This window comes from Panthera uncia, chromosome X (assembly GCF_023721935.1).
Source record: "Panthera uncia isolate 11264 chromosome X, Puncia_PCG_1.0, whole genome shotgun sequence".
NCBI lineage: Eukaryota > Metazoa > Chordata > Mammalia > Carnivora > Felidae > Panthera > Panthera uncia.
Window position 1 is genome coordinate 50,501,768 of NC_064817.1, and position 10,616 is coordinate 50,512,383.

Sequence of the window (10,616 nt, forward strand, 5' to 3'; positions counted from 1 at the left end):
TGCTCCAGATAGGCAGTTACCAGGCATGGAGGGGTGTGGTTTTTTGTAGGCAGGTCCAGCCTCCACTATGAGTTCATTGTCCATTCTCTGAAACTCCACACTTTTGGTAATGGGGAGAAGAATTGAAAAACCCCAGTCACTCCCCCACAGACCAGGGTCACAAACCACTCGGCTCAGGCTATCCTCACAGTGCTGCACAGGCACAAGTGGGCTGGTTTGTTTCTGTCAAGTGTCCCATACCTTCCAGGCACTCAGCTGGGATTCAAACCCCAATATCTTAAAGGGTTCCACTCTTTACACCCTGGTTCCAGGGTAATGCCATTCTACCCTCTAGCCAACAAATGGCCTCTGGCTCCTCACAGTACCACACAGGCACAAATGTACTGGTTTGTTTGATATCTTAAAAGATTCTGCTCTGCATGCCTTGACTCCATGGAAATGCCACTGTGCCCAGCTGACCAACAAAGGGCCTCTGTCTTTTCACAGTGTCACATGGGTGCAAGAAGGCCAGTTTGTCCCACTCCACAGTCTCCCATGCCTCCCAGTAACTCGGCTGGCATTCAAATCCTGATGTCTTAAAGGATCCTGCTCCACTCACCCCAGTTCTGGGATAGAACCACTCTGTTCAGCCAGCTGACAAAGGGCCTCTGGCTGGCGAAAGCCTGAAGGGTTTTTTATCCTTAGAGGCTATATGTCTTTTTCCCACAGCAGTCAAGGTAGAGGATTGCTCTTTCCAACTGCACCTCTGAGCTAGCTACTGAGCCCGAGGCTGGCTTCTCTTTTCCCCAGGTGCATGCATAGGGAGGCTGACCCCTGTTCAGAGAAAGCCCCACAGTTAGAAACTGGTTCTTTCTCCATTTTTCCCTTTCCCCAGTCTGTGGTTTTTCTCTTGTCCAAATTCCATCCTACACTTTCACAGCCTTTCTTTTTTTTTCCCTTTTGTCTCTCCACAGAAAGGGACCCTTTCCCTCCGTGCCTACACCACACCCATTTTATCTCTCCCAGTTTGCAATCATGCATCTATGGCCTGCTGACTTATCCCCACGGGCCCCTGGAGATGTTTTTGTCACTCTGTATTTGTGATTCCTGGAATTCCAAGTCTTCTGGCCTCAATAATGCTGTGCTTAAGGGACGAGGTAATTTCGAGTCCCCCTACTTCTCTGCCATGTTGACTCCTCCTCTGATCTAATCTTTATTATTTTCCTTCTTGTGCTGGATTTGGGCTTTTTGTTATTCTTTTTCCAGCTTCCCTAGGTATAATGTTAGGCTGTGTATTTGAGAGTTTTCTTGCTTCTTGAGTAGGGCCTGTATTGCTATATATTTATGTCTTAACTGCCTTTGCTGCATCCCAAAGTTTTGGATTCTCATGTTTTAATTTTTCATTTGCTTCCAAGCATTTTTTTTTATTTCTTCTTTATTTTTCTAGTTAACCTATTCATTCCTTAGTAGGATGTTCTTAAACCTCCAGGTATTTGTGGACTTTCCAAACTTTTACTTGTGGTTGACTTCAAGGTTCATAGTGTTGTGGTCAGAAAATATGAATAGTGTGATCTTAACCTTTTTGTACCTGTTGAGGGTTTATTTGTGACCCAGTATGCGATCTATTCTGGAGAATGCTCCATGTGCACTGGAAAATAATGTGTCTTCTGCTGCTTTAAGATGAAATGCTGTTATTGAATGTGTTAAGTCCATCTGGTCCAGTGTGTCATTAAAAGCTATTTTTCCTTGTTTATGTGCTTAGGTGATCTGTCCATTGTTGTTAAAGGGTGTTAAAGCCCCCTACTATTAATGTATTATTTTCAATTGAGTTTCTTTTAGTTTTTTAATGAATTATTTTATATATTTGGCTGCTCCCATGTTACATGCATAAATATTTACAATTGTTAGATATTCTTTTTGGATAGACCTCTTTATTATGACATTCTGCACTTTTTTATCTGTTGTTATAGTCTCTGGTTTAACATCTATTTTGTCTAAGTATGGCTGCTCCAGCTTCCTTTTGATGTCTGTTAGCATGATGAATTGTTCTCTCCTCCTCCCTTTCAATCTGGAGGTGTCTTTGGTTCTAAATTTTTTCTCTTGCAAACAGTATACCAATGGGTCTTGTCTTTATCTATCCATTCTGACACAATGTCCTTTGATTGGAGTCTTTATTCCATTTACATTTATAATGATTATTAATAGATATGAATTAGGGCCATTGCATTACCTGTAAAGTCGCTGTTCCTGTAGATTTTCTCAGTTTTTTCTAGTTTTTTTTTTCTTTCTGGTTCAAAGTGTCCTTTATAAAGATTCCTGCAGAGTTGGTTTATTGTTCACGAACTCGTCTAGTTGTTTTTTTTTTTTTTTTCTTGTCTTGGAATGTGTTTATATATCCTTCTATTCTGAATGACAGCCTTGCAGGTAAAGTATTCTTGATCGCATATTTTCTCCATTTACCATGTTGAATATATCATGCCAATTCCTTCTGGCCTGCCATGTTTCTCTGGACAGGTATGTTGCTATTCTTACCTGTCTATCCTTGTAAGGTAAGGACCTTTTGTCACTAGCTGCTTTCAGATATCTCTCTATCTTTTATCTTTGTATTTTTCAACTTTCATTATGATATGTCTTGGTGTTGACCTTTTTTTGCTGTTGTTTGTTTTAATTTTGAGGAAATTTTTCTGTGTCGCTTGGAAATGAATGTCTTTTTCGTTACTCAGATTGGGGAAATTTTTAGGTATAATTTCTTCCCATTAACCTTCTGCCAGCTTTTCTCCCTCTTCATCTTCTGGGACAACTATGATACAAATGTTATTCTATTTTAATAAGTCTCTGTGTTCCCTAAGTCGACCTTATGATCTATTATCTTTCTTTCTCTCTTATTAGCTTTATTATGTTCCATCATATTATTTTTCATATCACTGATTTGCTCCTGGCTTTGCCCATCATCATTTTCATGGACTCCATTTGGGTTTTCATCTTGATTGTACCATTTTTTTTAATTTAATTTTTTTAAATTTACATCCAAATTAGTTAGCATATAGTGCAACAATGATTTCAGGAGTAGATTCCCTAATGCCCCTTACCCATTTAGCCAATACCCCCTCCCACAAACCCTCCAGTAACCCTCTGTTTGTTCTCCATATTTAAGAGTCTATTATGTTTCGCCCCCCTCCTTGTTTTTATATTATTTTTGCTTTTGGTCTGACTACATTTTAGTTCTTCTATCTCTGCATCAAGGATTTACCTGGTGTCTTCTTGCTTTTTTCAAGAACAGCTAGTATTCTTTTGATTTTTATTTTAAATTATTGTTCAAATATATTGCTCATATCTGCCTTGAGCAAATCCCTGGTTGTGGTTTCTTCTTGATCTTTCATTGGGGAAGAATTCATCCATCTTGTCATTTTGTCTAGGTTTCTTCTTTTGTGTCTTAGGAAAGCTTGTTATGTTTCCTACTCCTGAGAGTAATGATATATTAAGAAGTGGTCATACACTGTCCAGGGCCTGGCTATATAGAGCATGTTTCTGGTGTATGCTGTGTGCACTCTGCTGTTGCGATTTGGCTGGTCTTACCCCCTGGTAAGTCCTCTAAAGAGTTCCTCCTTACTTACAGTGGGGTGTGTTTGTAACTTTAATTAGATTTTCTTTGATTTATGAAAATATGCTTGCAAGGCTCTCTCCCAAAGTATGCAGACTGTTTTCCAAACCTCAGATCCATTTCCTAGGTGATCATAATGATTTGATGTTGATATAGCTGTGTTGGAGGTACTAAGCAAGCCAAGGGTCCCCTATACTCTGCCATCTTAACTCCATAAAATGAAACCTTTTAAAATTCCTCTTGAGCAACTGCTAGCTGATTCCACTTTTCCAGGAGTGGAGCTTAATGATAATCTTTCCCACATTCTGGGGCAAACTCTGTGGACTCCAACTCTTCTTTAAATATGTAGTAATATTCCCCTGGGAAGCCATCTGGCCATGGACTTTTGTTTGTTGAGAGATTTTTGATAACTGATTCCATTTCTTTGCTGGTTATGGTTCTGTTCAAATTTTCTGTTTCTTCCTGTTTCAGATTTTGTAGTATTTATGTTTCTTATAATTTATTCATTTCTTCCATATTGGCTAATTTTTTTGCCATACAATTTTTTATAGCATTCTATTATAATCGTTTGTATTTCTTTGGTGTTGGCTGTAATTTCTCCTCATTCATTCATGATTTTATTTATTTTCATCCTTTCTGTTCTCTTTTTTTTAATTTTTTTATTTATTCTTGAGAGAGAGACAGAGCATGAGCAGGGGAAGACCAGAGCGAGAGAGGGACACAGAATCCAAAGCAGGCTCCAGCCTCTGAGCTGCCAACACAGAGCCCGATGCAGGGCTCGAACCCACAATCTGAGAGATCATGACCTGAGCCAAAGTCAGACGCTAAACCAACTGAGCCACCCAGGTGCCCCTCCCTTTTCTTTTTGATTAGTCTGATAGTGGTTATCAATTTTATTAATTCTTCAAAGAACCAGCTTTTGGATCTATCGATCTGTTCTTTTTGTAGTTTGTATATCATTTATTTCTGCTTTGATCTCTATTATTTCCCTTCTTCTGCTGGCTTTAAGTTTTATTTGCTCTTGCTTTACTAGCTCCCTTAAATGGAAAGTTAGGTTGTTTATTGAGAATTTTCTTGCTTCCTGAGGTAGACCTCCATTGCTATATGCTTCCCTCTTAGGACTACTTTTGCTATATCCCAATGGTTTTGGACTGTCATGTTCTCATTTTCATTGGCTTGCATGCATTTCTTTTCTTTTCTTTTCTAATTTCTTCTTGGCTAACCCATTCACTAAAGTAGGATGTTCTTTAACCTGCATGTATTTGTGGTCTTTCCAATTTTTTTCTTGTGGTTGACTTCAAGTTTCATAGTATTATGGTCATTAAAGCATAAAATCAATTCAATCTTACTTTACTTCTTAAGGGCTGACTTGTGACCCAGTATGTGATCTATTATGGAGAATGTTTCATGTGCACTTGAAAAGAATGTGTGTTTTTCTGTTTTAGACTGAAATGTTCTGAATAAATCTTTAAAGTCCATCTACTACAGTGTGTAATTCAAATCCTTTTTTTTTTCGTTTTTGGTTTTCTGTGGGATGATCTGTTCTTTGCTTTTAGAGGGGTGTTAAAGTCTCCTACCATTATTGTATTATTATGAATGACATTTATTATGTTTGCCATTTATTTATGTATTTGTATACTTTCAAGTTTGGGGCATAAATATTTACAATTGTTAGGTTTTCTTTATGTATAGACCTTTTAATTATGTAACTGTGCCCTTCATCTCTTTTTACAGTCTTTGTTTAAAATCTAGTTTGTCAGTTTTTGCTTTAAAATCTAGTTTGTCTGATATAAATATGGCTACATTGGATTTCTTTTGATGTCCATTAGCATAATAGATTGCTCTCCATCCCTCCACTTTCAATCTTCAGGTGTCTTTATATCTAAAGTAAGTCTCTTGTAGGCAGTATATATGTGGGTCTTGTGTTTTTTTTTTATTTGAGTATAGCTGACATTAAAGAGATGTCATCTGCACTGCAAAGTAAACAATCAACAAAACTAAAAGTCAACTGACAGAATGGGAAAAGATATTTGCAAATGACATATGGGATTATAGATCCAAAATCTATAAAGAATGTACTGAACTCAATATCTGAAAAACAAATAACCCAGTGAAGTAATGGTCAGAAGATAGGAATAGACACTTTTCCAAAGAAGAATTCAGAGTTTTTTTTAATTTTTTCAAAGAACCAGCTTTTAGCTTTATTGATCTCTTCTATTCTTCTGGTAGTTTCTATATCATTTATTTCTGCTTTGATCTTTATTATTTCCCTTCTTCTGCTGGCTTTAGGTTTTATTTGCTGTTACTTTACTAGCTCCCTTAAGTGGAAGGCTAAGTTGTTTATTGACAGCCCTGATCATGGAGAGAGAAAAAAGAGAGAAAGGGAGACACAGAGAGAGAAAGAGTGAAAGCAGCATGCAGGGGATTACACAAGAAAAGCTTTTCCCCAAAACTGTTAACCAGGAAAAGGAGAGGGACTGATTATCACTAGTTTTTATAAGCAGAAGAGTTCAAAGTCTGAAGTTTTAAAAATCAATGCCATCACCAGAGATATGCATGGCAGGTTTAGCAGTGAACTTCACAAGTAACACAAAGACACTAAATACACATGTATCAATAATCACTCAGAATATAAATGGAATAAATGCTCTAATCAAAAGACATAGTATATCAGAATGGATAAAAAAAAAGTACCTAGGAATAAACCTAACTAAAGATATAAAAGATATGTATGCTGAAAACTATAGAAAACTGATGAGGGAAATTGAAGAAGATGCAAAGAAATGGAATAACATTCCATGCTCATGGACTGGAAGAATAAATGTTGTTAAAATGTCAGTACTAGCCAAAAGCAATCTACAACATTCAATGTGACCCCAATCAAAATTTCACTAGCATTCTTCTCAAAGCTAGAACCAACAATCCTAAAATTTGTTTGGCACCACAAAAGACCCAAATAGCCAAAGTAATGTTGAAAAAGAAAACCAAAGCAGGAGGCATCACAATTCTGGACTTTTGACTCTACTATAAGGTTGTAATCATCAAGACACTAAGGTACTGGCACAAAAACAGACACATAGACCAATGGAATAGAATAGAGAACCCAGAATTGTACACACAAATGTATGGCCAACTAATCTTTGACAAAACAGGAAAGAATATCCAATGGAAAAAAGACAGTCTCTTCAACAAATGCTTTTGGGAAAACTGGACAGCAACATGCAGAAGAAGGAAACAGGACCATTTTCTGACATCATACACAAAAATAAATTCAAAATGGATGAAAGAACTAAATGTGAGACAGGAAACCATCAAAAACCTAGAGAAGAAAATGGGCAACAACCTCTTTGACCTCAGTTGCAGAAATTTCTTGCTTGACCTGTCTCCGAAGGCAAGGGAAATAAAAGCGTCAATTAACTATTGGGACCTCATCAAGATAAAAAGCTTCTGCACTGCAAAGGAAACAATAACAACAACAAAAACAACAACAACAAAAAACCCTAAAAGGCAACCGACAGAATGGGAGAAGATATTTGCAAATGACATATCATATAGAGGGTTAGTATCCAAAATCTATAAAGAGCTTACCAAACTCAACCCCCCAAAAAACAAATAATCCAGTGAAGAAATGGGCAGAAGACATGAATGAATACTTTTCCAAAGAAGACACCAGATGGCCAACAGACACATGAAAAATATGCTCAACATCACTCATCGTCAGGGAAATACAAATGAAAATTATGAGATACCACCTCACACCAGTCTGGGGGCTAAAATTAACTCAGGAAACAAGAGATGCTGGTGAGGATGTGGAGAAATGGGAACCCTCTTGCAGTGTTGATGGGAATGCAAACTGGTGCGGCCATTCTGGAAAGCAGTGTGGAGGTTCCTCACAAAATTAAAAATAGAGCTACACTATGACCCAGCAATATCACTACTAGGAATTTATCCAAAGGATACAGGAGTGCTGATTCATAGGGGCAAATGTACACCAATGTTGAAGTGCTTTCAACAATAACCAGATTATGGAAAGAGCCCAAATGTCCATCAACTGATGAATGGTTAAATAAGATGTGGCTTATATATACAATGCAATACTACTTGACAATGAGCAAGAATGGAATCCTGCCATTTGCAACAACGTGGATGGAACTGGAGGCTATTACACTAAGTCAAATATATCAGTCAGAGAAAGACAGATATCTTATGTTTTCACTCATATGTGGAACTTGGGAAACTTAACAGAAGACCATGGGGGAAGAGAAGGGGAAAAATGGCTTCAGAGAGGGAGGCAAATCATGAGAGACTCTTAAATATAGAGAACAAGCTGAGGGTTGATGGAGGGAGTTGGGGAGAGGGGAGAATGGGTACTGGGCATTGAGGAGGGAACTTGTAATGAGTACTAGGTGTTGTATGTAAGCGGTGAATCACGGGAAACTACTCCCAAAGCCAAGAGCACACTTAATACACTGTATATTATCCAACTTGACAATAAATTATATTAAAACAAAATTTCCCAATGAGTAAATGTCCAGGACTAGACAGCTTCAAAAATGAGTTCTACAAAAAAATTATCTGTCTGATAAAGATTTGGTCATTAAAACTTTTTTGTTTTTACATATTGAAGGAAAGTATTGGCTTTCCCTTAACCATGTCTTTTGGCTGAATAGCCATTTTAATCTAAGTACTCGTTAGCTCATTAGATTGTAGTTGATTTACTTTATACTTCTTCAGTGTGTGTCAGCATGACTGTTGTTTGATGCATCCATCCAACAGATTTCATTGTGTGCAAGACATTATGCCAGGTTCTAAGAGATCCCAGTAATGAGCCCAGGAAACCTGCTATTAAACAATCCTCATACAGTTTCATTTGCATTAGGTCTATAATTCAGACCGTTATATGTCTGTAATGCCCACTGGATTTCTTATCACTAGGCTTCGAAAAGAAGGTAATCTTCCATGTGGGTCATGTAGCTCATTCCTGGGGGTTAGGGAGGTGATATATTTCTCATCCTCATACCAAAGACTAAACTGAATTACTAGAAAGTGATATGAGACATTATTCAACTAAAAACTACACTGCTTGGTACCAACTAAAATGCTTTAGAAATTTGCAGGAGAAAGCAATTAATGAATGCAAGATTCAAAGAAGAGTTTCTGGACAAGGTGGGATTTCAACTTGTCCTTGAAAAATAAGACAGAATTACATTAGTGGAAAGGGACAGCAAAAGCATTTCAAGTGAGGTGTGTTTGGGAGGGTCAAACATTTTTGTACTCTTAAACTAGGCTTTGATTATAAACTGACATAGCCTTTTGGCATCCATATTTTTTTCTTACAATATTTTAAAAACTAACCATTGCCTCAGAAAGAAAAAAAAATATTCCTTATATTTCTTATAAAATTAAATGAATCAGAGAAACAGGAATGATAGTTTCCTTTGACTAAAACAACAATTAAAACTATTAGTCAAAATTATGCAGATTTCACAGGTAATATTACCTAACATTTATTGAGAATCTTATATGTGCTAGGAGCTATTCTACATACTGAACATGTATTTATTCATGTGATTTTCACAACAACCTGGTGAGGCATTATTATCTTTTTATAGTTTAAGGAACTAAAAACACAATGCGGTTTAACTAAGTAACCTACCTAAAGTCCATATCTAGGAAGTGGCAGAGAACTGAAGTGGTATTGAAAGATTCAATTCCAGGTTGGCTGTATCCAGAGCCTTCACATTTAATCACTTCATAGACTTGACAAGGGGTTAAAGGGAGAGAGGGCTTTACTCTCCTGAGGGATAGAGACAAAATATTAGTCCCCTTAGGGGCGCCTGGGCAGCTCAGTTGGTTAAGTGTCCAGCTTTGGATCAGGTCATGATCTCATGGTTTGTGAGTTCAAGCCCTGCCTCGGGGTCTGTGTTGACAGCTCAGAGCCTGGAGCCTGCTTTGGAGTCTGTGTCTCCTTCTCTCTCTGCCCCTCCCCCACTTGTGCTCTGTCTCTGTCTCTCAAAAATAAATAAATGTAAAAAAAATTACTATAAAAAGAAACATCCTTTGGGGAAAGCTTTGTGGTAAGGAGCAATAAGTACTCAGAGTCCATACTTGCCACAGATAGCTTGGATCCTTAACAGGGAGAATGGGAATACATGTATATTTTAATATTATTTTTAGTTTTTATTTTTAAAGTAATTTCTGTTAACTTTGTTTTTGTAAAATATTAAAGCATTACAGATTAGGCTAATGTGTCCTTGACCAACACTGCAATCCTGGTATAAACACACTGTCCTCTACCCCCTAGGTTATTGTTATGATTTTATTAGTTTGCCTGTATGTGTGTATTTTACATAAATGATTTATCTTCTGTGCGAGTATATGCAATTTATGTGGTTTTATATAAGGTTTTGTAACTATATAAATACATACATGTTTTACCTAAAGAAAATATATAATATTGTTATATTAGCATATTTTTAACAGAATTATATCATTCTGTGCCTCCCCAATCTGTCATAAATATACATCTCTCTAGTGTCAGCTATATTCAAATAAAAATAAATACATAAACAAAACAAATATAACTCATTTTTTTATCTTTTTGTTTATCTAATTGCTAGTGTACATTTCCCCCCTTATTGTTTCATTATGAAAATTTCAAACATACAGAAAACTTGAATGAATTTTGCAGACTATCCATATACCTAACAAACTGTATTCTACAATTAGCATTTTATTATGCTTGCCTGATCACATGTATTATATATGTATTCTTCTATCCATCAATCCATCTTCATTTATTTTTTTTTCAACGTTTTTAATTTATTTTTGGGACAGAGAGAGACAGAGCATGAACGGGGGAGGGGCAGAGAGAGAGGGAGACACAGAATCGGAAACAGGCTCCAGGCTCCGAGCCATCAGCCCAGAGCCTGACGCGGGGCTCGAACTCACGGACCGCGAGATCATGACCTGGCTGAAGTCGGACGCTTAACCGACTGCGCCACCCAGGCGCCCCTATCTTCATTTATTTTTTGCT